Source organism: Equus caballus, chromosome 1 (assembly GCF_041296265.1).
Source record: "Equus caballus isolate H_3958 breed thoroughbred chromosome 1, TB-T2T, whole genome shotgun sequence".
Taxonomy (NCBI): domain Eukaryota; kingdom Metazoa; phylum Chordata; class Mammalia; order Perissodactyla; family Equidae; genus Equus; species Equus caballus.
Window position 1 is genome coordinate 13,023,713 of NC_091684.1, and position 25,832 is coordinate 13,049,544.

Below are 25,832 nucleotides of genomic sequence, written 5' to 3' on the forward strand. Positions count from 1 at the left end.
TCACTTACCACAGACATTGCAAAATCCAGAAAAATAACATGATTTTCTATTAATTAGCTGCCCAACACAACTTTATATTACTTTCTTTCCTGCCTTTTTTTGCCTAGTCATGTGACAAGAATTTTGTGTTATTTTCTATATGGAGACTAGAAAGATAAGTAAATCTTTCCTCTAACAAGGTTGATTGACTTTTTTTTTTTTTCCCCTATTGATAGTTCGGGAAATAAAACATGTGACTTCATACAGATATACTTACTGTTTGTAATACTGCTACAGGTTTTAAGCTACAAATACGGAAGATTGACAGATTCTGCTATACATCGTGCCCATCCTAAAGTACATGGTGTATTTATAATTGTAAATGTTGCATCACTGGGGCCATTCCTTCTTCCAAGGTATCTATGAGCAATTCCCACAGACTAGCTTCTGGGTCCACACATTTCAAAGCTTAGCTCTCCCCCATTACTATATGCGCCGGTGCAGACTACTATGGGACATGCTCATGTCTCGATATGACCTTGGGCCTTGGCCTCTTGTGTCCTGGAGATGGGTAAGTCAGCACAGCAGGCAGTAGGAATACTCCTGGAAGCCACTTCTACAGGAGGACAGCTAGTAATATCCTAACTGTAGATAGATGTTATCCCACTGGCCCCAAATAGATGCATCCCCAACTCACCTTCCCCTTAGTCACATCCCAACGCTGCATGTGGCCGCTCCAACCCTACCCAATGAAAAGACGTGCAACAGAGGGGAAGTTTGAGTAGAAAGAGACAGTTATTCTAACTGACTGCGGTTTAATATCTCACTTTTGCACATTTTGCAATAGTATGTGACCTTATGACCTTGCTAGGACCTCTCCAAGGGCCTTGGATGGAACCCCTGCAAGTGGTGGCCCCAAGGCGTAAATGTCACTACCTACACAGTCAAACACCTCTGTAAGGCATAATGGTAGTGATGGGTCATCTCATCTCTAAGCTAGACGAGAAGTATGGACATCAGGGGTCTTGGGCCGTAAAAACACAGCAAGGTACATGCTTAGAAAGTGTGGATCATGTTGAAAATTGTTGAAGTAGGTGACACTAGTCAAGTAGGAGTGATGGAAGTGTCTATTGGACAGCACTACTCTAGAAGATGTTGAAATCAGTAAGAATTATGACCAAAGTGTCAGAGTATAAGAAAATGAGCAAGACCACCAGAGTTCAAATCCTGGCTCCACCAATTACTAGCAATGCATCACCTTGGACACATTCCTTTGTCTGTGCCCCAGTTTCCCCATCTTTAAAATGGGGATAATTATAGTACTTACCTTAGAGGGTTGTTGAGAAGATAAGTTAGTATAGCAAGCACTTGGAACAGTGCCTGGCGCATAAAAAATACTATTCAAGTGTTCTCTGTGATGATTAGATGCTAAAACCTGCAATGAATGAGGGAGCATAAGGAGAAGAAGCGGAATCAGAAGATGATTATGGTGATGAGGGGCAGCCAGGGTGCCCCGGATTACGGTGGCTTGAGGGTGGTGTTGGAGAGAAGCTGGGATTTTGAAGAGAGGAGGGCAGAGACAGCAATGGGAGGAAAGAAGGCACCTAACCCTTCTCTGGACTCCAAGAAATGTGGTGTGAAAACAATAGCCCACTCCTGAGAGGGCTATAGGGGAAGGCAGATACCCAGGGCACAGCTTAATTCTGCTGGTAGAAGAAGGGGGAAGAATCATTTGGAGAAGAGGTTGATGCTGTACGGAACTTTGCTGATGGTACCCCAGTCCCCAAATGGTGCAGGGGCAAAGCTTGGAAGGTAGGAGAGATGGACAACTGGGTCAAATGACAGTGTTTTGCCAGAAGTGTCACTGTGGTGATGTTCACCCGGGAGGCCTGCACGTCCAGTGATGACTGAGACACACCATGGCGTGGGGCACGAAGCATGAGGAAGCCTGATGCTCTCTCTCCTGGGGGAAGGTAGGGACCCAGTGGTCATCCCAGCCTCCTTTGCAGGTCACTCCAGCAACTGACAAGGTATGTTGGCCAGTATCACAGCCAGGATGGTGGAGCTCCAGGTGAGTTAATGTCAAAAATCAGGTGAACCTTTTGTTTTAATACACCTACCAACCTACCCACCCCTCCATCTATCCATCCTTCATCCATCTGTCCGTTCATCCATCTACTCACTCAAAAGTCCATCCGTCCACCTACGCATCCGGCTGTCCACCCCACCACATGTCCCCCTGTCCCCCATCTGTCCATCGAGCCACTACTATCCACCCATCTATCCATCCCTTTAAACCCTTATCAAGCACCTGATAAATATAAGATATAAGGCTTAGCGTTTTATCTAGACAACTGAAGCCTTTTCGAACTTTTTCATTTCCAGTTGCATTTTCTCCATTTCTCTTTCTAAGGATGAATTTTATGTAAATCCCGAGTCTTAGTCATAATCTCATCTTCAAGACCACAGTTCAAGCCATTTTTCTCCCCGTAGAGCCTGCTTCTCCTCCACGCTATTTGCATTGCTTGTGCATGAATAATTAACTTCTCTCATCATAATAAGCCTCCTGCCAACACTGTCAGTCGGTGTTAGGCAAGAAGCATCATAAGCATTGTGTGTTGTTTCCTAAAATGTAATAAGGAAACAATAGCTTGGGATTTATAATTTTTCCAACAGTAGAGACACTTGCCCCAGGAGAGATGGAGAAATAAAGTTCATCTCTGGGTTTTAGCTGAAATGTCATTTTCAGTAGCTAATAGAAAAAAAACAAATTTATAAATAGAGGAAAGGATTGTTGAAAATATGTGCTGAGCCTGTGCTGACTGTCTCCAGAATAGTGTTTGGAGAAAGGATAATAACAGCTGACATGTATGAAACTCTTACTAAGGGCCAGGTTCTTTGCATGCATTATTTTATTTAATTATCACTGCACTAAATGATAAATTTAGCTGTTATCCATTTTGTAGGTAGGGAAACTGAGGCATTGCTCAACGTTGCAGCCAAGCATACGCCATGAAGCTGGGCTCTGCAGCCACGCAGCCTGACTCCAGAGCCCGTGCTCTCACCCCGCTCTCCTGCCCCTGTATATGGGGGGAACACGGAGAGTTGAGGCTTAATTGGAGACCAGGTGAACAGTGGAAGTAGCAAGGGCTGGGAGCCTAGGGCTCCAGGTGCTCGTCTCCTTCCTGCCATTCCCTCATCGTGTGACCTTGGAGAAGTCACTTTACCCTCTGGTCCTCATAAAATGAGAAGCCTGAATTGATGATCTCGTGTTTCTGTTCTGGCCCCGAAGCCTGCAATATCTATGTCGCTGCATCACTGTCTATGGAATTCATTTCCAGCATGAAGCCAAAGTTGCTGCAAAGTTATCCAAGCAACCAGAATCAACTAGAGCAAGGATTGCGGGTGGAAATGTCAACACACCAGCCACGGAACACAGTCTGGGCATTTCTGTGCCTGCTGAGAGTACCAGAGAAGATCCCAGCAATCAGAAGCTGTGGCACCACTGCCCATGGATGCCATCGCCCAGAGGATCTGCGAACCCCACGGCATCCTTTATAAGTAACAGCTTATAAGGAGGCACATAACGAGTACCCAGCACAGACAGGACACTGGGTCACTGACTCCTCGGTTCTGAAGTGTGCTGTGTCCCTGCTGTGCCCAGGCTGGAACAAGAGCTGGTCACTGCAGATGACCACACTGCAGATTAGAACACAGAGACAGGAGACAGATGTGCGGACACCGACTTAGGGAACTCTAATACACCCTGTTTCAGGAGTATGCACAAGAGGTTTGAGGGCACAGACAGGGAGCTCTTAATCTGTGCTCTCCCCAGTTCTGCTGGTTCCCCTCAGTCCTCAAACTTGCCAAGCTCCTTCCTCCTGCTGTCGCAGGTTCTGAAATGCTCTTCCCCGGTCTTGGGTGGCTGGTATCTTCCAAGGGTCAGATTACAAGTCACCTCCTCAATGAGACACCCCTCTCACTCCCTTACCTATGAGTTCCTCCCTTAGCATGTGGTTATCTCGTTTTGAAGAAGAAGATTAGCCCTGAGCTAACATCTGCCAATCCTCCTCTATTTGCTGAGGAAGACTGGCCCTGAGCTAACATCCATGCCCATCTTCCTCCACTTTATATGTGGGACGTCTACCACAGCATGGCTTTTGCCAAGCGGTGCCACGTCCGCACCCAGGATCCGAACTGGCGAACCCCGGGCTGCCAAGAAGCAGAACGTGTGAACTTAACCACTGCGCCACCAGGCCAGCCCTGGTTATCTTAGTATAACCGACCACCTTTTAAATCATTTGTGTTTATTTATGTACTTATTTTTTTTTTGTCTCACACCTGCACTAAACTCTAAGTTCCAGAACGGCAGGTGCTGGGTCTGCTGTATCCGCCATGGTATTCCCAGGGCCTCAGCAAGTGCCTGTTACATAATTTCAAACATGTTCTGAATGAATCAATGTCTGGGGAGGGCAGGGAAGGCTTCACAGGGGAAACATCTGAAAGAAGAGCAGAGTTTCCAGGTGTGCAAAGTGAGGACAGGCTGTTCAGGACACCAGCATGTGCAAAGGTAAGGGGGTAAGAGGGAGAAGAATGATCTCAGGGGACTGCCTGATGGGGAATGAGGGGCTTCATCCCTGTCTTGATGCCCGTGGATCTAAACCTCAGAAGTGTCTGCTCTTCCGTCTTCCTTCCTTGGGAAAATGTTGAGTCATTAAACAAACAAAACTGCTCAGTCTAAAGTAAAACAAGGCTAATAAAAACAAGGAAATGATGCAAATTACAGCGTATCAGATGCATAAGGGGGAAGAAACCTCATGGTTGATGAAAGTGCACATGAAAATGAATCATAATTTGCCTCCAGATTATTCTACTACAAAAAGGATACACTATGTCTGTCTTGGTATAATTCCTAAAAGAAGTGGCAGACAGTCATTACCACATTAGTCTAATTTATATTTGCTACTAGGCCTATTGTGTTATTCTCCTCATAGATAAGATCAACTCCAGATATCAAAGCTCCAGCAAGGAAAGCCAGGGAGGCCTAGTTAGCAGGAGCATCTGTCTGCCCTCTCACCGGCCCGAGTTATCAAGCGCCTTCTTCCCATCTCATCCTGACTTCATTCCTAAGGATGGGATGTTGCTCTTCTGAGGCTGCACTTGGGGCTTCCACTGAGATGCACAGCATCACAGAAATTTGGTTTGTGCCATCTTCCTGTCTCCACCCAAATGCAGATGCTGAGTCCATTCCCTCGGTGTTACACGTTTTCATAAAAATTGTACCCGGGGGCTTCTGATTTTGAGAGAGGAGATTAACCAATGCTAAGTGACAAGGATGCCATGTTACATTCAGATGAATTCCAAACATGCTCATCACAGGGCTGGTGCCACAGTGCATCCACCAAAGGAATTAATGATGCTTAGACCCCCTCTTTGTCGAGTGGAATTGGAGAAGTGATAATTATTTGGAGTTTATGCCTCCTCAAATGAAATGAAAAAGCACCTCGTTCCTAATAGAATAAGCCCCACATCTAAGCATTGGCTGCAACCTGGATTTTCAGCAGATGCCAGCTCTTTTATTAACCATCATAACCGAAGCATCCCATGGAACTAAGGCTGGAGTCTACAGGAGGATCTTGCTGGAATTAACTCTATAGTGAGATCGTTCAGGGAAGCTACACCGTCATACCCCAGAGATTTACTGTGTCATAGAACACGGGCAAAATTATGTTTGGAAATACCCTTGATTGAGTTTAATGAAGAGTTTCTGTTTAAGCGATAAAAAGATTTTTCTTGCCCTTTCCAAACTCAGCTTTGAAATCTACTGTTGAAAACCTTGCTTCTTTTCCTACCTAATCAAATTTTAATTTTTAAAATCATCAACGCTCCTCCAAAAGGAAATTAAACTTTTGAATCAATTAGAAACTTCTTAGTGATCAGGTGTTTCAGTAACACCCTGTCCTTGAGGTTTTGGAGTGGTGTTTGTCTCACGTCTCTTGGGGACACTTGACAGTGTGAAACCCTCGAAAAGCTCCTGGGGGCAACTGCTGTAACAGCTCTTCAACACAACTGACACCGTGTTCCTTGAATTTCTAGGAAAATGGGGGATTTCTTTCTTGCTAGGTCATGATGCACTTTAGCAAACAGTTCCTTGAACCAAACAGCTCAGGCCCAAGGAATTTGTTTTCCACCAAGAAAGCAGTTAGGGGACATCAGGGCCCTGCTCTGTTGTCACAGTTGTCACTGGTTAGATGGAATGCTGACTGCACCTCACAGTGATCCTAATGTAAACAGCTCCATTAAACCTCTGGAAAGTCCAAAACACATCTAGGAACGTGCGGTGTTTCCTCCAGGAAACTTGACTCTGCTAGCATCAGTGATTTGCAGGCATTAAATATACAACAGATGATTGTTCAAAGACATAACTGATTTTCTCTCTCTCTCTCTCCCGCTCCTGGGGAAGGTGGCTCAGTAAATGTATGGTGCCCTTTTATCTATTACCGAAACAACTACATAAAACAAAGATGAATAATTCTATAATTTGGCCTGTAAAATGAAATGGACTGGGTCTCCATAAACTGGAGCTCCAGGCTAACAGGCTTTGCTTATATCAGGATGTAACTTCAGCTGTCAGCCTGACCCCCACCCCGACCCCCTGTCATGTGACCCTGGAGAGACCAGGGTTATGTGAGCCAGAGGCTCTGCTGGGCTTGTTTCCCACCCTGGGCTCAGGACTCCTCCGCAGAGGACTGGCCTGCAAATGTGAGAAAATGAGTCCAAGGGAACTTCCTCCAGCTGCCCTCCTCCCACATTGTATTACCATTATTTTAATAAAGACAAGGTATTCACAGGGTGCGGAAAGAAGACCTCAAACTAGACAGAAAACGGGTTAAAATAAAAAAGGACCATTCACTCTCCTCACTATTTCCAGTCCTCTGCAAAGATAACCATCATCAACATTTCCTGCCAGTAAAATATCAATGTGTATAACTGCATATATTTGCATATGTTTTAAAAATATCCAATTAGGGTTATGTTATATATGTATGCTGTTCTTGATTTTGCCTTTAATGTATATTGGCCATTTCATATCACATCGATCTTTATTTTTTATTTATACTTTATTTTACTTTTTTATTGTGGTAAAATATACGTAACATAAAAATTACCATTTTAAGAGTACAATTCAGTGACGTTAAGTACACTCACAATGTTAAATGTATAACCATGTGCAACCATCACCTCTATGCACTTCCAAAACTTTTCATCATCCCCAACTGAGACTCCATCCCCATTGAATGGTCACTCCCCGTTCTCCCCTACCCTCAGCTCCTGGTAATCTCCATCCTGCTTCCTATCTCTGTAAATTTGTCTGCAAGTGGAATCACACAATATATATCCTCTTGTGTCTGGCCTATTTCACTTAGCATAATGTTGTCAAGGTTCACCCATGTTGTAGCATCTATCAGGACTTCGTTCATTTTTATGGCTGATTAATATTCCATTGTGTGGATAGACCACATTTCATTTATCCATGCATTCATCGGTGGGCATTTGGGTTGCTTCCACCTTTTGGCTGTTGGTGTACAAGTATTGTTGAGTTCTTGCTGTTAATTTCTTTGGGCATATAGCTAGAAGTAGAAGTGCTGGGTCATATGAGAATTCTATGTTTAACCTTTTGAGGAACCACCAAACCATTTTCTACAGTGGCTGCACAATTTTACCTTCCCATCAGGATTGTACAAGAGTTCCAATTTCTCCACATCTTCACCAACAATCACTATTTTCCATTTTTTGATAATAGCCGTCCTAGTGTGTGTGAAGTTGTGTCTCAGCGTGGTTTTGATCTGCATCTCCCTCATGATTAGTGGCACTGAGTAGCTGTTCATGTGTGTACCGGACATTTACATGTCTTCTTTAGAGAAATGTCTATTCCAGTCCTTGGCTCATTTTTGAATTGGGTTGTTTGTTCTTTTTTGTTATTGAGTTGTGCATACTTTTAAGTAAATTTTTAATTGAAGTATTACATATATAAAGTGCCAAAATCATCGGTGTAGAGCTGGATGATTTTCCAAGTGAATACTTCAAGTAATCACCACTATATCAAGAAATAGAATACCACCAGTACCCTAGAAGCTCCCTCATCCCTCATCCCGGTCATTACTTACCCCCAACAAACGTCACCCCCACCCGGCCTTCTGTCATAGTGTTGCCTGATTTCGAGCTTCAGACACCTGGAATCATGCAGTAGGTACTATTACACTCTCTTTTCTGTCTGACTTCTTTTACTCAACATTATGTTTGTGAGATTTACCTATGTTGCTACCTGGAGCAGTAGTTTTTTTCATTTTCATTGCTGTATAGTATTCCAATTTTATGGCTATGCCATACTTTATTGATCCAATCTATAATTTTTAGATATTTGGATTGTTTCTAGTTGGGCTATTGTACACAGAGCTGTTAGAAACATCCTCACGTCTTTTGGTGATCACATGTGTATCTGTAGATTATACACGCAGGAGTGGACCTGCTGGGTTAGACGGTCTGCATTTGTTTGGTCTTAACAGTAGTTTCCCAAAGTGATTGTACTGAGTGAGTTACACTCCATCCAGCAGAGCAGTTGCGTCAGAATAAGTATCCCAACTCACTTTAGTAATTCATTGTATAGATGTGAATAATAAAATTATTCCATCTCCTACTGAAAAATAGGTTGTGTATTAGTCAGGGTTCTCCATAGAAAGAGAACCAATAGAATATATAGATAGCTAGATGTGTAGAAAGAGATTTATTACAAAGGATTGGCTCGTGTGATTATGGAGACAGAGAAGTCCCATAACCTGCTGTCTGCACGCTGGAGGCCCAGGAAAGCTAGTAGTGTATTTCCAATCTAAATTCAAAGGCCTAAGAACCAGGAGAGCCAATGGTGTAAGACCTGGTCTGAGATCGAAGGTCCAAGAACCAGGAGCACCAATGTCTGAGGACAGGAGAAGGTGGATGTCCCAGCTTAAGCAGAGAGCAAATTCGCCCTTCCTCCACGTTTTGTTCTATTCAGGCCCTCAATGGATTGGGAAATGCCCGCCTGCCTCAGTGAGGGCAATCTTTACTCACTCTACCAATTCAAATGCTATTGTCTTCCAGAAACACTCTCACAGACACACCCAGAAATAATGTTTTACCAGCTATCTGGGCATCCCTTAGTCTAGTCAGGTTGATACATAAAATTAACTATCACAAGTGGTTTCCAGTTATTTTATTTTTTATTTCTATTTGTTTTCCATTACAAGCAGTGCTACAATGAGCATCCTTGCACATATAAATCAGCGCAGCATAACCATAGGGTAAATTTGTACCAGTATAGAAACTTACCTACACTGTCTAGGAGCGTGTATGTGCATTACATATTTAGACAGACATTGCCAGATTTTCCTCCTAAGGGGTTGCAAACATTGCCACTCCCACCAACATTCTGAGATTGCCTGGCACCCACCACCTTCCTCTGCTGCCCCCAACAACACTTAATTTAATTTTTTTCCAATTTGATGGGTGAACAATGGCATCGCTTTGTTGCTCTGATTTGCATGCTTTAATTATGGAGTGAGGTTCTCGCTTCCATTTTTAACCTGTCACTGCAGTCAGTGACAGGTGGAGGCAGCAGCTTACCCAAAGCTAGGATGAGAAGCTTCCTTCTCCCTCCACCAGCAACCCCACCATGTGAGGCAAATGGCAAACTGACTCAAATTTAGTTGTCAGAGAGACCAACCCTCAGGCTATCATCTCAGAAGCAGCCGGAGGATGTCAGAACTTCTGCCGTTTCCATTGCAAGTCTTAGCGCTCCAGGTGTGAGCTGGGGTTTCAGTGGGCGTGTGGCTGTCTTGCGTCTGGCTGCTCCCTCTCTCCCAGCCTCCCTCCTGAGAGCCGCTCCATCCACTCTGCAGACGCAGAAGGCGACCACGGTTCCCCCACTGGCAGCAGCGCAGCTCATGAGGACTTGCCTGTGCTGTTGAAGGGCCTCACACCCTCCTTTGACCAAGAAAGTTTGAGTTTTGAATTCTCCCTTTGGTTGGACACCACCTCTCTGTGAAGACTCTAAGGATGCATCCCAGACTAGCTGGCTTTCAGGAACTATTGAAGGCTGCCTATCAGTTTCCTGTGGCTGCTGTAACAAATGCCACCACCTGGGGCTAAAACAACAGAAATGGGTTCTCTCGCAGCTCTGGAGGCCAGAGTCTGACATCAAGCCGTTGGCAGGAAGGTAGTCGCTCAAAAACTTTGGGGATAATCTACTCCATGCCTTTCCCTCAGCTTGCTTCTCATGTCGCCAACAATCCTCGGCTGGCAGGTGCATGGCTCCAATCTCTGGCTCCATCCTTGTCACGTGGCCATCTCCCTGTGTGTCTCTGCATCCAAATTTCCCTCTTCTTACAGGGACACCAGTCACATTGGATTGGGACCCACTCTAATGACCTCATCTTAACTTGATCACATTTGCAAAGATCCTATTTCTAAATAAGATCACATTCACAGGTGCTGGGGCTTAGGGCTTTAACATATCTTTTTGGGGACACAATTCAACCCATAACAGCTGTTTAAATTTGCCTCTAAAATCTCACCTTTCCAAACCATTCCTCACCTTATCATCTGAGTCATTTTTTCTAAGTTATGGGAACTGTCTTCCCACTCCCTTTCTCAGAAAACTGTCACCGCCCTGGCCATCAGCAGAATCAAATCCAAACTCCTTAGCATAGGAGGGCCTCCACTATCTGGTCCTTTCTAATCTGCCTCTTCTCACTACTCCCCTGTCCATGTGCCCTGCATTCCAGCAGCTCCCAGCCATCTGTCCTTCCCCAAACATACCCTCCACGTTGACTTCTATTTCTGTGCCCAAAATGTCCTTCCCTCATCCTCTCTACCTCCTGAACTCTTACTCATCCCTCAAGCCCCAAAGCAAGCACCACCTCCTCCAGGAAGCCTGCTCCAATCCTCCCTGTAGGTTAATCCCTTCTTCTCTGAAATCCAGAATCTACTCCTTGTATTACTTCATTCTGCCAATAGCCAGGTCTTGATATGTCTGTCCTCCTTGCCAAATCATTTCTTCAAGCCAGGAACTGTGGCCTAGCACACAGCAAGTGCTATTGAGGCTTCTGGAAGAGACACATGGATGGTCACTTAAGGACAGTGGTGTGAATCTCCAACTGGTTGCAACAGAGTAGAGTTGGCACATCCTCAGGTCAGATGATCATAAATATGAATAGAGACAGGGAAGACGGCAGAGTAGGAAACACCAAGAATCTGTCTCCCCACCTAGACAGCAATTGCACTGGCAGAATCTGTCTGATGTAACTATTTTGGAACTCTCGAGTCTGTTGAAGGCTTGCTACTTCCAAAGGAAGGCTTGGATAATAAATTATGGTTAATTTCTGTTGATTTCAGCTCAGTAGCAGCTACCCATCCCCTACCTCTCAGCCACATGGCAGGCAGCTGTGCGCCTCTTCCTGGAGCAGCTTGCACAAGCTTGTAGGAGCCAGGGTGGGCAAAAAGGAGCTGTCTTCCAAATATCAGGGATCTGTGCTCCAATTGCTGACTATTGCTCTGGTCACAGAGGTGCAGACAAAGAGGTGGGCAGCCATTGTTGTTGCCTCTCCTTCCACTGTTGCAAGCCCTCCCATCTGGCTGAAGTAACTTCCAGAGGACTTAAAGGGCCAGTACCCTTTTTCTCCCTCTTAGTTTTTCTCTTTTTCTCCTTTTAGGAGCCAGACATTGAAGACTAAGACACTCAAAAGCAACTGCATATACAGGAAAAATTAGAAAATGTGGTCACACATGCCCTGGGAAAGGTGCAGGCTCAGAAAATAACTGAAAAGACCTCAAGTTTACACTTCAGGCTGATCCTTGGCATAGAGAAAGCCTATAACAAACAAAGCAATAAACCAAAACAATAATAATAACAATAAAATCATAACAATAACAAAAACAAAACAGTAACAAAAAAACAGTAAACCCTGGGGGAAGGAAGTGAATCTAGTTTCCAGAGTTACCATCTTACGAGAGTCAAATGTCTAGTTTTCAACAACAACAACAACATCACAAGGCATACAAAGAAACAGGAAAGTATGGCCCATTCAAAGGAAAAAAATAAACCAACAGAAACTGTCCCTGAAAAAGAACTGGTGGCAGACCTACTAGACAAAGACTTTAAAACAACTGTCTTAAAGATGCTCAAAGATCTGAAGAAAGATGTGGAGAGTGTCAAGAAAATGATGTATGAATACAAGGGAAATATTAATAAAGAGATAGAAAACCTAAAAAGGAATTCTGTAGCTGAAAAGTACAATAACTGAAATGAAAAATTCACTAGAGGGATTTAAAAACAGATTTTAGTAGGCAGAAGAGTCAGTGCACTTGAAGATAGGACAATGGAAATTATCAAGTCTGAGGATCAGAAAGAAAAAGACTGAAGGAAGGTGAGCAGAACCTAAGGGACTGTGGGACACCGTCAAGTGGACCAACATACGCACTATGGGAGTCTCAGAAGGAGAGACAGAGAAAGGGACAGAGAGAATATGTGAAGAAATAGTGGATGAAAATTTCCCAAATTTGATCAAAAACATGAATATAAACACCAAGAAGCTCCACAAACTTCAAGTTAGATGAACTCAAAGAGACTCACACTGAGACACACTGTAATCAAACTTTCAAAAGATGAAGACAAAAGTATAATCCGGAAAGCTGCAAGAGACATGAATCATCACAAACAAGGGATTCTCAATAAGTTTATCAGCACATTTCTCATCAGAAACATGGAGGCAAGAAGGAGTGGGCCAATATATTCAAAGTGCTAAAATTTTTTAAAAACCTGTCAACCAAGAATCCTATATCCAGCAAAATGATCCTTCAAGAGTGAGGGAGAAATTAAGACATTCCCAGATAAGTAAAAGGTGAAGAAGTTTGTTACCACTAGACCTGCCTTGCAAGAAATGCTCAAGGGAATCCTTCAGGGTGAAATTCAAAGGACACTAGAGTAACTCAAAGCCATATGAAGAAATAAAGATCTCAATAAGATACTGAAGGATTCCTGTTCCTTTGGTATGCTGAAGCCCCTGTAACCCACACTCACCCCTAACACTCCCACTGTTGGAAGAGAGAAAAGTGATCCAGGTAATCAAAGATCTGTTTTAATTAATGATACATTCATCAATGATATTCACATTCTTACCCATACTGCTGTGGAATTTAGGGAGATGAAAGTGGTAGCATTATCCTGCATAACTAATCAAGGAAAAAACAAACTTTTATTCCCTCTTTTGAAACAGAGTAATTAATTTCCCAAATAATGGAGCATGGGATTTAGGGTCAGACAGACATGCGTTTAAATCTGAACTTCACCTTCCACTTGCTGTATGGTTTTGGAAAATCACTTAATTCTTTGCGTCTCAGTCACCTCATAACAATACCATAATAATAGCCAAATTATACAGTTTATATGAGGCTTAGGAAGGATAATAAGCTCAGTAGAGAGCCTGGAATAGTTTGATGACCAGAGAAGTTGCAAACTGTTGTAATTATTATTATTCTATGGCATTTGTAAAGAATTTTTCAAAACAGCCATGCTGTTATATTGATAGATGTTCTATATTCCATTCTGTTAAACGAATTATCTTGCCTCAATAAACTGATATGAAAGTAAAAAAAGAAAAAAAGAAATGAATAGGGACCTCTTCAAGCCAACCACCTCCCCTGCCAAGGAAACAGGTCTCCTGTACTGACCCTTGACGTAATAACCTAACCCAGCACCAACTCATTTGTTTCCACGTCTCTTCCTTCTTCCCTCACCCCACTCTAAGGACAGATTCATGTCCTTTTCTCCTTTATATCCCAAGGGCCAAGCATAGCAGTGTAGTTTCCTGGCAAGGAGTGTCTGTTTAATCAATTAATTCCTTGACTACTGAACCAGAACTAGGCTCATTGTTTGCTGGTGGTCTGACCTAGAACTAAGCTTAGGTAAAGTTGCAAATGTTAAGCACCTAGCACAGTGGCCTTCAAGGAATGGTGGCTATTGATATGGTTATTTATTACCAAAAAGAGAGTAAAATTGACTTACACTTGATCTAGATAAAATCGCATTACTTTCAAAGGTTGAATTGAGTTCCCTGATGAGTAAGGAAACGTAGCAACTAGGTGGTGTTAAATGAAGAAATCTGAAAGCTTGTTCCCAGAGGTGCTGGTGGCACAAAATTCAAGAATAGCTTCTTCCTTGCGTGGAGGTGAGCTACAGGATGCATACAGGCAAGGCCCAGACAGTGTTGTAAGGAAGACCTCATGATTTTCCACACCCCATCTCCACCCATCTCCCTTGGCCACCTGATTCTTTCCCAGTGTTTCCCATCTCAGGGAATGGCTCGCTGTCCACCCTGTCCTACAAGTCAGGAACTTAAATGTCACCCTTCCACCTCCATTTCTAAATCCTAAACTACATCTTGTCAAGTTTATCTCCTGAACTGCATTCAAAGGTCAAGGTGTTTCCACCACCATCTCAGTCCAATTTTCCACCATCTCTCACTGGTTTCCTAACTGCGCCCCCATTTCCATCCCAGCCCCCTCCCACACTGCAGCCAAGAGGTTCTTTCAAAAGGGAAATCAAATCACGTGTAACACACACATCTGTACATATACAAACACCCATACTTAAAACCTTGGAACAGTTTCCTATTGGTATTGGAATAAAAATAGAAATTCTTGGCAATGCCTCCCGGGCTCTGCACAGCCTATATGAGTGCCTCCTCTTCAGACTCATCTTGACTTGTTCCCTCCTCACTCACTGCCACACCAACTGGCCTTTTCTCAGTTCCTGGAACATGGGTCAGATCTCCTTGCCATGAATAGTAGATCTGAATAGGTCAGGTATCCGGTACCATGTCCCTCTCCTCTTTAGCACTTATTGTTGTTTCCTTTGTAATGTTTCATTGTAAGATTATTTGATGCATGTTTCCCACTTACTACACTGTAGGCTCCATACAGCAGGCACAGTGTTTCTTCCTCATTATTGCATTCCCATGACCTCCATCAGTGCCTGGCACATAACAGGTACACAGTAAACATTCGTTGAATGAATGAATGATGAGTAAACCATGCCTTTGTATTTGTTCATATGCCCCCTTATTGAAATTCCAGTATCCTGCACCAAAGAGGAGGAGGAGACCACTTGTCTTAGGGGTTGTGTAAAGGAAAGTGTTACTGGTCATCCAACTTGTCATAGAATAATCTCAGTAGGGCGACCACTGCAGCTACAAGGACAGTGAGTGAACAAACTGCATGGACCTGCCCCTCACTGATACTAGTTGAAAGTGCTCCCCAAGCAACTTATATTAAACTGTTCATTGAAGTCATTTGCGTTGATCTGTCCATGGGAACGTTGGAGGACCTCTGCCAAGAATAACGATTTCCATTTCAGCACAGGTAATGTCTCTTCTGAGAAAATTACTCAACATGTTTGGCTGCCTCTCCAGGCACTGGTTGAAGAGAGAGACATGATGTCAACAAAAGAGAAAAGGACCTCTTTTTTCCTCATTCACTATGACAAATGGGCACGAAGCCGTTCAACTAAAACTCAAGTAATTCAGAAGGAAGTAAAAAGAAAAGGGGGTAAGAGCAATGATGATGAGAATGTTGCTGAGGGATGATGGCTACCATTTATTGAGCTCTCTCTGCATGCCAGGCTCAGTGAAAAACACCCTCCGGGTATTCTCTCACTGAATTCTCATAAACACCCTTCAGATGTGGTTGCCATTATTAGCTCCTTTTGACTGACCGAAGATGAGTGGCTCAGAGATGTTAGATGACTTGGCCAAAGTCCACATTGGGGAAATCATAGCCCAGAGTGTAGCCCAGCATTTCAGACCTGGGTCAGTATGACTCCAGCAGTGTGTGTCATTGTGGATTATACACCGAGGAAATCACCTACTTAGGTCTCTCAGCTTTTCTACTCTTAGCCTAGTCCGTCCTCCTGTACCTAAACATAGTGAACCAAACCCACATCTGAATGCCAATTGTGTGCCTAGGAATTTGGATATGCCCCACAACAGCCCTGTGGAGCACAGTATTATTATCCAGCTTTACAGATGAGGAAACTGAGACCTGGGGAGGTAGTAACATGCCTACAGTCACATAATTGGTAAGTGCCCATCCTGGTATTTGAACTCAAGACTCTGACTTTGGGGCTCCTATTCATTTGGCCGTCTTCTCCCATATAACATGCCCCCTTCTCTCTGTAGCCAGTATCACTCTCACCCCTGAGCAGAGGTTCCCAGGAACTCCTAAGAAAAAGGGATTAGAGAACTGAGACCCAGGTTGATGGAGGACCTGGTGCCAACATTCTTAAACCCACCCTGGTTTCTTTGTATTCATAGTAGGTGCTGATTCCAACAATTACTCTGCTTTCTTTCCAGAGGCGCTGAAAACAGTTATACATGAAATCAGAGACCACTTAGCAAAATAAAGACATTGCATCAGAAATCACAGGTCTGATTTAAACTAATGCTCTATAGTCTATCTGTCTATCCAGGGAGATTTCCTAACAAGATCTTCCTCTGAAGCTGCTTTTTCTGCTTCCAGAGCAGGCTTATCCCACAACACAACCCGGGAAAGCCAGGTGAAACTGCTGCTGCTGAGAGGCCAACGGACCCCTAGTTTTTAAACTATCCCTCCCTCCCCTGGGAGTTGCGGAAAGATGTTAGGTTTCATTGGAGACCTCCATCAGTCCCCAGACGCTTCAGAGCCCGAGGAAGCCTCAGAATGATGGTTCTTTGAATAGTTTACATTATATCTGCCGAGAAAGGAAAGGAGCCAAAAGACAAGGGAGAAATTCCATCAGTGTTCCCCTGACCAAAGATCTCTTCCATTAAGACTTCAATGATTCTTCCAGCATTTCCAATTAAAATATAATCACTTTCACCTGGGTCCACAGGAGAGCGGATTCTGGGAAAGAAATGACTCTTTCTACATAGAAACAAAATTTCAGAATTTTTAAAAGACACAATCTAGAGTTAGATATATAGTATTTTGGCAGGACCCATCAACGTATAAAATCTTCATACTCTCTGACACCCCATACCCAAAACACCACCATGTATCAAGAAGTGGCTACACAAGGCTCCGTTGCTGGAAACTCCATGAAAGCAGGAACCTTGGACTAGAACAGAAGCTGGCACTTGATAAATGCTCAATAAATATTTATTGAATGATCAGATAAGTGGAGACAAACCTCATATCAATCAGTATATTGTTAATGGCAGAATTGAATATACCCTTAGAACACTGTCAGAGTTGAAATAAGCACAATAAGTTTAGTCATAAATATGGTAGAGAAGCCTGTGGAGGATGGAACTTTGTATGAGACAATGCATCTCATTAAAAGGACAACATTTCTTTAAGTAACTGAAACCTCTTCAATCTTAGTATAGCAGTAGGAAGAATGGATTAATTGTGTGAAGTTCAGAAATTATATTAGGCCCTCAACTTCATGAAATAATTTAGGAAAATTTATATTAAGGAAACACCTTTCACTCTGAAGACTCTAAATTCAAAAACAGCCAAAGATGAAAGGAAAAATTGGCTATGTTTGAAATACTGAAACTGATTTGTGTGATTTTATATAAAAAGAAAGCTGAAACTATGAAATGGCATTGTCCTGCCTGAATACACACAGACAAATTAATATTATACAAGAATGGCAAAGCCCACCAAAGTGCTAATATCTGAAAACAGAACATTCTTTACGCTTTTGACTCATGTTAATCATTATCCCACAGAAGCTGCTATGCATGGTCAGCTCACAAGTGAGTTGATAAGGAAGCAATAAACATTTCCCTTTTGGAAACAATTGGACAAAAAACACTTGGATGCTCAGAATCTCATTATGTTTATGACACAATTTCCCTTTTCCAACTTGTCAAATCCAACTGGAAAGAAAAGATTGATGCCCATAAAGTTCCGTTAGAGCCCCTTGGCCTTCATACTGCCTCATTCAGCATTGACCTGAACGACCTCTATCAGACTTAGTAAACAAATGGGCTTTGGGTAGCTTCTTTTTCAATGGCATATTTACAAAAGACTATATCCATTTTGCCCCTCCTTCTAATTTTTCGGAATAAATGTCAGGTTTTTCTTCCTACAACTCTAATGGCTTATTAGCTGGTCCAGAGGTCAGACAGGTGGGAGAGCTAAGGAAGGAAGACCAGAGCAGATAAAAGAAACTCCCAGTGGCAATACGGGTGGGAGCAGGGCACTGTTTCTAGCTTGGCTTTCAGTTGGTGGGCTTTATCCTCAAACAAATAAAGTCATATCACCTGTTTCTTTTTGTAGACAGGCTGGCCTCCTGGGAGTAGTTTGTTAGAAGGTGAATTATGGAGAAATAATTTGGGGACCCTAGACTTGAGGGAAAGGACTGGGAGACACCCCACCTCGCCTTCTCAGTCCAGGACAGTCAAGCCTTTCTCCCAAGTGATTCTCATTCAGTAGGTTTGGGGAGGTGGCTGAGCGTTGATTTTTATTTATCAAAAGGTCTTTAGATGACACTAACATGCATCTAAGGTCATGAACGACTGCCTAGATGCTCCCTACTGCCAGGAGGAAGTCAACATATTTTATTACCTCAAATCCTCTGGAAAAAGAAAAAATATATCATAATACCAAGGATTCTTTTTAAACCAACCAGCCATTGTATTATGCTATTAAATTTGTGCTCCAGACCCAGCAGAGTTTGGGTCCCGAGAGCTCCACTCTTTAGATGTCTTGGAACCAGGTACCGGGAGTGAGGAATCCGTAATTATCCCAGGGTGCTTCGTCAGTTTCTGCATTGCTTTACCCATTGCTTCATCCACAACGAAGAACGTGGAAAAGCAGACTCATCTCTGCAGACCTCAGCTGGGGGAACAGCGCTCCCATGACCAACACGATGAAGACTGAACTGAACTGAGAGCCAGCAGACTATTAGAGCTTTAGTTACCCTCAGGACAAAATTCTTTCTCCTCACTGTTCATATTCTAGCAAAAGACTCATCAGTCTTCACACTCCACCCTGTGTTATGTTCCCACACACCTTCTATAGATGGAGCCGCCAATTCCTTATAGCATCCATCCAACTCCAGAGGGGCAGACGAGAGTGTCCCTGACTCACTCTACTAGGGACTTCTTTACCATGTACATTTCACAACCCCCTCTAGTTATCTTCAAAATGGAAGAGGAAAAAAATAGCCCCATCTGGCTATTTTGAATGCTTACATTTTAAAACATTTTATAAGAAATGGTATTTTAAAGTAGTACTCAGAAACCAATATTTTAAAAATCTTATAATCTCATTATTCAAATTTTTAAAAATATGCCAATACAGGAGACCCTCCTTATCCCTGAGGGATACATTCCAAAACCCCCAGGGGATGCCTGAAGCTGCAGATAATATTGAGCCCTATATATACTATGTTTTTTAGTTTATAAATTAGGCACAGTAAAAGACTAACAACAGTAACTAGTAACAAAATAAAACAACTATAACAATATGTTGTAATAAAAGTTACCATAGATCTTAGCAACCTCAGCATACAATGTTTTTCCTGTCCTTCTTAGTCAAGAACTTTCACCTTTCCACTTAAAGAAAGCACTTTAGGGCTTCTCTTCGGCATACCTTAATTGCCAGCATCACTACTCTCCCACCTTGCGGCCATTATTAAATGAAATAAGGGTGACTTGAACACAAGCACTGCGATGTTTCCATCCCTGACAGTCGATCTGATAACCCAGGCAGCTACTCAGTGACTAACAGATGGGTAGCGTGCACAGCTTGGGCACACTGGGTGAGGGCTGACTCACATCCTGCGTGGAGGGAGCAGGATGGTGCAAGATTTCATCACGCTACTCAGAACAACATGGAATTTAAAACTTATGAATTGTTCATTTCTGGAATTTTTCATTTAATATTTTCAGGCCCTGGTTGGCCAGGGATAACTGAAACCGTGGATAAGGGAGACTACTAAAGCATTAGCGGGCTCCAAGTGGCTCGAGGATCCGTGAGAAGCGAATCTTGTTCTTTTACCTTTCCTGTGAGTGTATTTCCATTACTGCTCAAATCTATGCTGCTATCGTAATGGCTCTATACTGCCAGCTAATGTGACATATTATGGAGTATGAAGAACTGAATAATTTCCAGATTATAGGACTCAAATCTACTCTTAATGGGCACCTAAACTTGTATTTATACATTCCCTCACAATAAATCACAGAAATGACCCAGCACTTTTTAAGTACATATTTGAAAACTCCTAACAGCTCCAGAAACCTCAATAAATCTCATTACACAAATTAATATGTCATTTTTCGTTTGACTTACACAAGGAAAAATGTATTTTAAATGTCTGAGCAAAAAAAATACATCTATGTATGTCATCTTTGAGTTCATTTGTCAAAAGGCGAAAAGGAAATAAAATGATGTGCCATGTTACTGAAAAATCTGATTTAATTCCATTTCTCATAAGCGAGATATTTTATACAAAAAAGGGAAACTATTCTTTGAGGAAAAAATTTCAGTTAATTATCAGGATAATTTAAATTAAATCAATATCTATTTAAAATATTTAAATTATTAGATCCAATCTGAGGTAGAACGGCTTGAATTACTTATATAATATCATAGCAGTTATCTTTTGAGTGTCTTTGTCACTCTCCGTTCTAGGATTGTCCCAACTCTTGGCAAAACCAGTTGTGACTATAAGATTTTGGTGTTTTCTTAAGTCTCCATCCAAAAAGGTCTAGATTCCTTTTCCTTCCACGGAAAGAGCAAAGCTCATTCTGCTGATTGAACATCAGAGATTGCCCTGTAATGAACTGTAGGTCATTCATTGCAAATGGGCTTTTTCAGGGGCATGGACTTCCTCCCACTCTCTGGGCTTGTTCCTCCTCGGCCAGGGATGCTGGCAAGGCAAGCCCTCCTCACCCCAGCCTCACACCAGCAGAGGAACCTCAGCTTTACATCCGGATAGTTTCCACTGACTGCTCCAGTTCGACCCTCCTCCATCCTCCACCCCGCACTGTGTGCTGGAGGCCCCTCAGTGGACAGCATCCACTGGAATTCCACTGGGTCCTGCCAAGAGAGGCACTCTCAGGACACAGAGGGAGTGAAGAAAGCAAAGCTGGAGTATCTATGTCCCTTGGCTCATTCTTGGTCTCTGCAGTTTGCCTGGGTACCTCTACCAAAGGCCACAGCTCCTGTTGGGAGACCCTCTCCTCTAGCTTCCGCTCCTGTTTCTGGGTTCCAGCAACTGCCCCTCATGCCTTGATGGTAGGGTCATCTCCAGGGTCCTGCACTATCCCTTGGTTTTTCTCTTAACCCTGTCCACATCTTTATAAATAGCCTCTGTGACGGTGAATTTTATGTGTCAGCTTGACTGGGCCTGGGTGAGTCTGTGAGAGGGACCTCAGCACTTGCTTTGGTGGACTGAGTAAAGCAGACTGGCCTCCTCAATGCAGGTGCATCATTCACTCCACTGAAGGCATGAACAGAACAAAAAGGGGGAGGAAAGTTGGATTCACCCTCCCTCTGCCTGACTGTTTAGACTGGGGTATTGATCTTTTCCTGCCCTCAGCGCTCCTGGTTCTCAGGCCTTCAGACTTGGACCAAATTTACCAACGGCCCTATAAACAGCCCTATAGCTCTCAGCCCTTCAAACTACACCACCAGCTTTCACGGGTCTGTAGCTTGAAGATGGCAGATTGTGAGACTTCTCAGCACCCATAATCCCACAATCGCGTGAGCCAATACCTTACTGTATATATATATATGACCTTATTCGGAAATAGTGTCTTTGCAGATGTAATTAGTTAAAATGAGGTCTAATCCAATGACTAGTATACTTAAAAGAATAGAAAACACAGACACATACAGAGGGAAGATAGCCATGTGAAGATAGAGGCAGAAATCGGTGTGATGCATCTACAAACCAAAGAACACCAAGGACTGCTGGCAACCACAAGAAGCTGGGAGAGGCAAGGAAGGATTCTGCCCTGGAGCCTTCAGAGGGAGCCCGGCCCTAATGACACCTTGGTTTCGCACTTCCAGAGACCGGAACTGTGAGAGGATAAATACATTTCTGTTGCTTTAAGCCACCCAGCCTGTGGTACTTTGTACCAGAAGGCCCAGGAAATCTATTCAGGGTGAGTGTTTTCCCACCATGAGAGTGTGCTGGCGTCTCTTAGGACATTGTGCTTTCGCTCTGTCAATGTTTCAGCCACTTTAGCATGTGTCCTGGATTGGAAACTTCTATTTTAACAGCTGTGTCTTCTCCCTGAGAACCTCTCTGTGTCCATGTGCCCCAAACAGCCTCCATTCACCCCTTTCTTCACTCTCGGCCTCTCATGCTTCCCTTCTCTCCACCCGAGACCCCTTTCCCCACTTCCTGGGAGAGGACAAACAGGGGTCACAAGAGTCCCATAAAAGAGAAATCACTATGGCCAGGTGGCCCCTTAAGCCAGCAGCTCGTGTCAAGTGTGACCGCACATGTCACATGTGCCCCTGGCCACCACCCTCCCAACATGTTAACCAGTAAAGACCGTGACACTTGGAGATGACTCTTTCTTTCTCTTGAATTGTGGCCTTTCCCCAGTGAAGCAGGTTGCAGATTCTGTGTTTCATTGCTTCAGGGGAGGAATATGCCAGGACAAAGAGCAACCAGCCTGAAATACTTCTTGGCTTGTGTTTTCCCAAATCCTGAGCCCACCAAATTGAGCAGAGTTTGAGGAAGAGGCAGAGGGGCTCCAGGAAGCAGCATGACGCGGTGATGTTCTTCCTTTCCAGGAAGAGATTCCCCTGAGATGGGAAGGAGAGCGGCAGGGATCCGGGACCCCGGCGGAGAGACAGTCAGACCCAGGGAGGACCTTGAAGGGTATGGTCAGAGGCATTGAGGGTCCCAGCCTTCCCACAACTCTGTGCCCCAAGCATAGCACAGAACAACCCTTTGGCCTGAGTGACGACCTGGTCAGCAGAGGGACAAACCATGGCTAGAGACCCTTTCACTTTCCTGGCTCTGGTCACAACACTGGGAGTGGAGGGAATCCCAAAACGGCTAGTATGGGATTCCCCCACCCTGGTAATATGAGGACTTGGAGCTAAAAATTGTTTGAATAAAAAAAATAAACTGATATTTCTTGTAAACTCGAGTTTATGGCCTAAGCATCAGTAAGTCTCCCTTTTTATTTCAGCGAAGATTGAGATGGTTGAAGGATGGGTAAAATTTACCAATTAAAGTAATGGGAAGCCAACATTTCTTCTTCTATGTTACACACGACAGAAATATGCACATATGCTTAACAGAATGTTTCTTCTGGAATGTTCCCAGGAGCACTTTCCATAACAGCCCCAAATTGGAAACTATTCCATGCCCATTGACAGCAGAATGGATAAATAAACTGCAGTATATCCATACAATGAAATAGTGCCCACCGTGAGAACGGGCAGTTTACCACTACACACAGGTGAATAAGCCTCACAAACAGAATGTCGAGTGAAAGAAGCTACGATTCCATTCACATAAACTACAAAAACAGGCAAATGCATCTATGCCGTAGAACGCAGGGAACGGCTGTCCTCAGGGAGAGGCAGGGATTAGAAGGGACATAAAGGGGCTTCGAGGGCGCTGATTGGAGTTTATGAGACTCTCTGAGCCGAGGGCTTATGATCTGGGCACTTTTCTGTATGTATGTTATCCTTCAATATTAAAAAAATATATATGTATTTTTTTAGCTAAGGGGAGAGTTTCAGATAAAGTGGGCAAAGATAAAGACAGAGACAGAAAAAGATATGCTGGGACAGATGGTGGCAGACAAGGACAGGCAGGGGCCAGCACTGGCAGACATCCCACCCTTCCCCAAAAGCATGTGATATGTGGCCGTCATTGGGGTGCTAAATAGCTTGGCTTGGGGTGGGAAGTTAAAGTAAAAGATACGATGTTTGAAACTACTAGATCTGGGTTGACATTCCAACTACCTATTTGTAGGAAAAAGGTGGAACATAACAGGCAACCCACAAACATTGCTCCCCACCTTCCCTTCCCTACCTGCTGACAATGAACAATGGCGCTAAAAGTTCTGAAGTTGATAATGAGCAGAGCTGTGTAAACTCTCATAAATAGCCTGGGCATGAGAAAAGGACTTCTACAGCCAGCGACAAACACTTGCATTGGTTTGTTCCTCAGTGTGGTAAATATATAGCTCGCAGTGTTTCTTAGGAGGGAAATGCCACTCATTCATAAGTCATAGTAATTTAACGACTGTTACAAATTGCTAAATAATTTTTTAAAAACACTAAAATATCCCTGGAATCGTATGGAGGCATATAACACTGTGCTCAGGATAATTCCACTTTGGAAAGCGCGGCCATGACGCCCTGCCTCCCACACCTGATGGACTAACCAGCATCCCCATCCCCTCCAACCCCGGCACAAATGATCTTCAGACTTCCTAACGAAGACCCTCACCATGGGTTTTTCCGAGGGCCTGAGAAACATTTTCGCTGGGGGCCTATGAGCCCCTGGGGACAGGCCCATGAATTATTAATTGCTGGCGTTAATATCCATCAAAAGAGTATATATTTGGACATGACCCTCATTACTTCTCAAGCACTTTTCCACTTGATTTATTATTCTTCCTTATATGAATGCATGTTCATAATCTGCATTACCAGTCCTCTAATGATGCCATGTCAGATCCAAATGTCACCTCATTATTTCTGACACTCACAGAACCCACAATAGTAAAAGCCAATTATAGACTAGAGAAATCCCAGAAGACCTTGCCTGCTACAACAGCTAATCAGCTTCAGCATCATTACACTCGGAGACGTTGGCCCCACACAATGGACCTCTGTGCACATCCATCCTGGGCAATGGGCCCCTCCACACACAGGGGTAAAGAGATCTGGCACAGTATAGCTGGCGGTTGGAACCTATTCTGAATGTCCCAGCAAAAAGCCACAGGATTCATTAGCAGCTTCATGTCTGAAGTGCTGTGTTTTATTCTGACAGAGACAAGGAAGCAGATTCAGATAGTGGTTCATTAACTGAGTCAGCTGGGCTGAGCTGGGACCACGTTTATGGATCTGGTGGAGAGTTGGCCAGAGGAGGAATCTGCCGAACATCTGCCGTCTGGGAGCCAAGACACAGCCATCAGTTCCAGGAGGTCGTCATGGTTAGGCAAGGTGAAAACAGGCTGAAGTGCTGGTGGGTTCCAGCTTGGCCTTCTTCCCAGATGCCAACTTGCTGACCAACAGCACATGCAGGCCCACCTCAGACAGAGAGAAGAGACTTCCACAGATTTGTCCCCCAGTCCCCTTGTGGCCTACCTCCAGCAGGACCTGCGTAGAAGCTTCCCGCTTTTGTCTGCAAGCTCTGACTCTTCCACCCGGGTTAGTACTTCCGGAGAGCTGGTTAATAACTTTTCTTTGACCTTCCAACTCCTTTCTGGATTCTCCTTCCAGCTTGAAGGACTGGCCTGGTCTTGAAGGGGTCTTGAAGGACCCCTGGTCAGTGGGGTCAATGGAGGCAACCAGTGGGAACTCAGCCCTTCAACAGACATTTATTGGGAATCTTCTGTGGGCCCAGCACTCAGGATATAGCAGGAAAGAGACAGCCAGTCCCTGTCCTCCTGGGCCTGCGCACCTAGTGAGAGGGCATAGACTGTCATTTACTGGGAGCTTGCAGGGTCACAGGCGCTGGGCTAAGCGTTTTACAGAAAGGATTTCTCTCAGTCTTCACAAGCGCAATTTTATAATGTACTCTTATAATGTGTTATTGTTACCTCCATTTACAGACAGGGAAA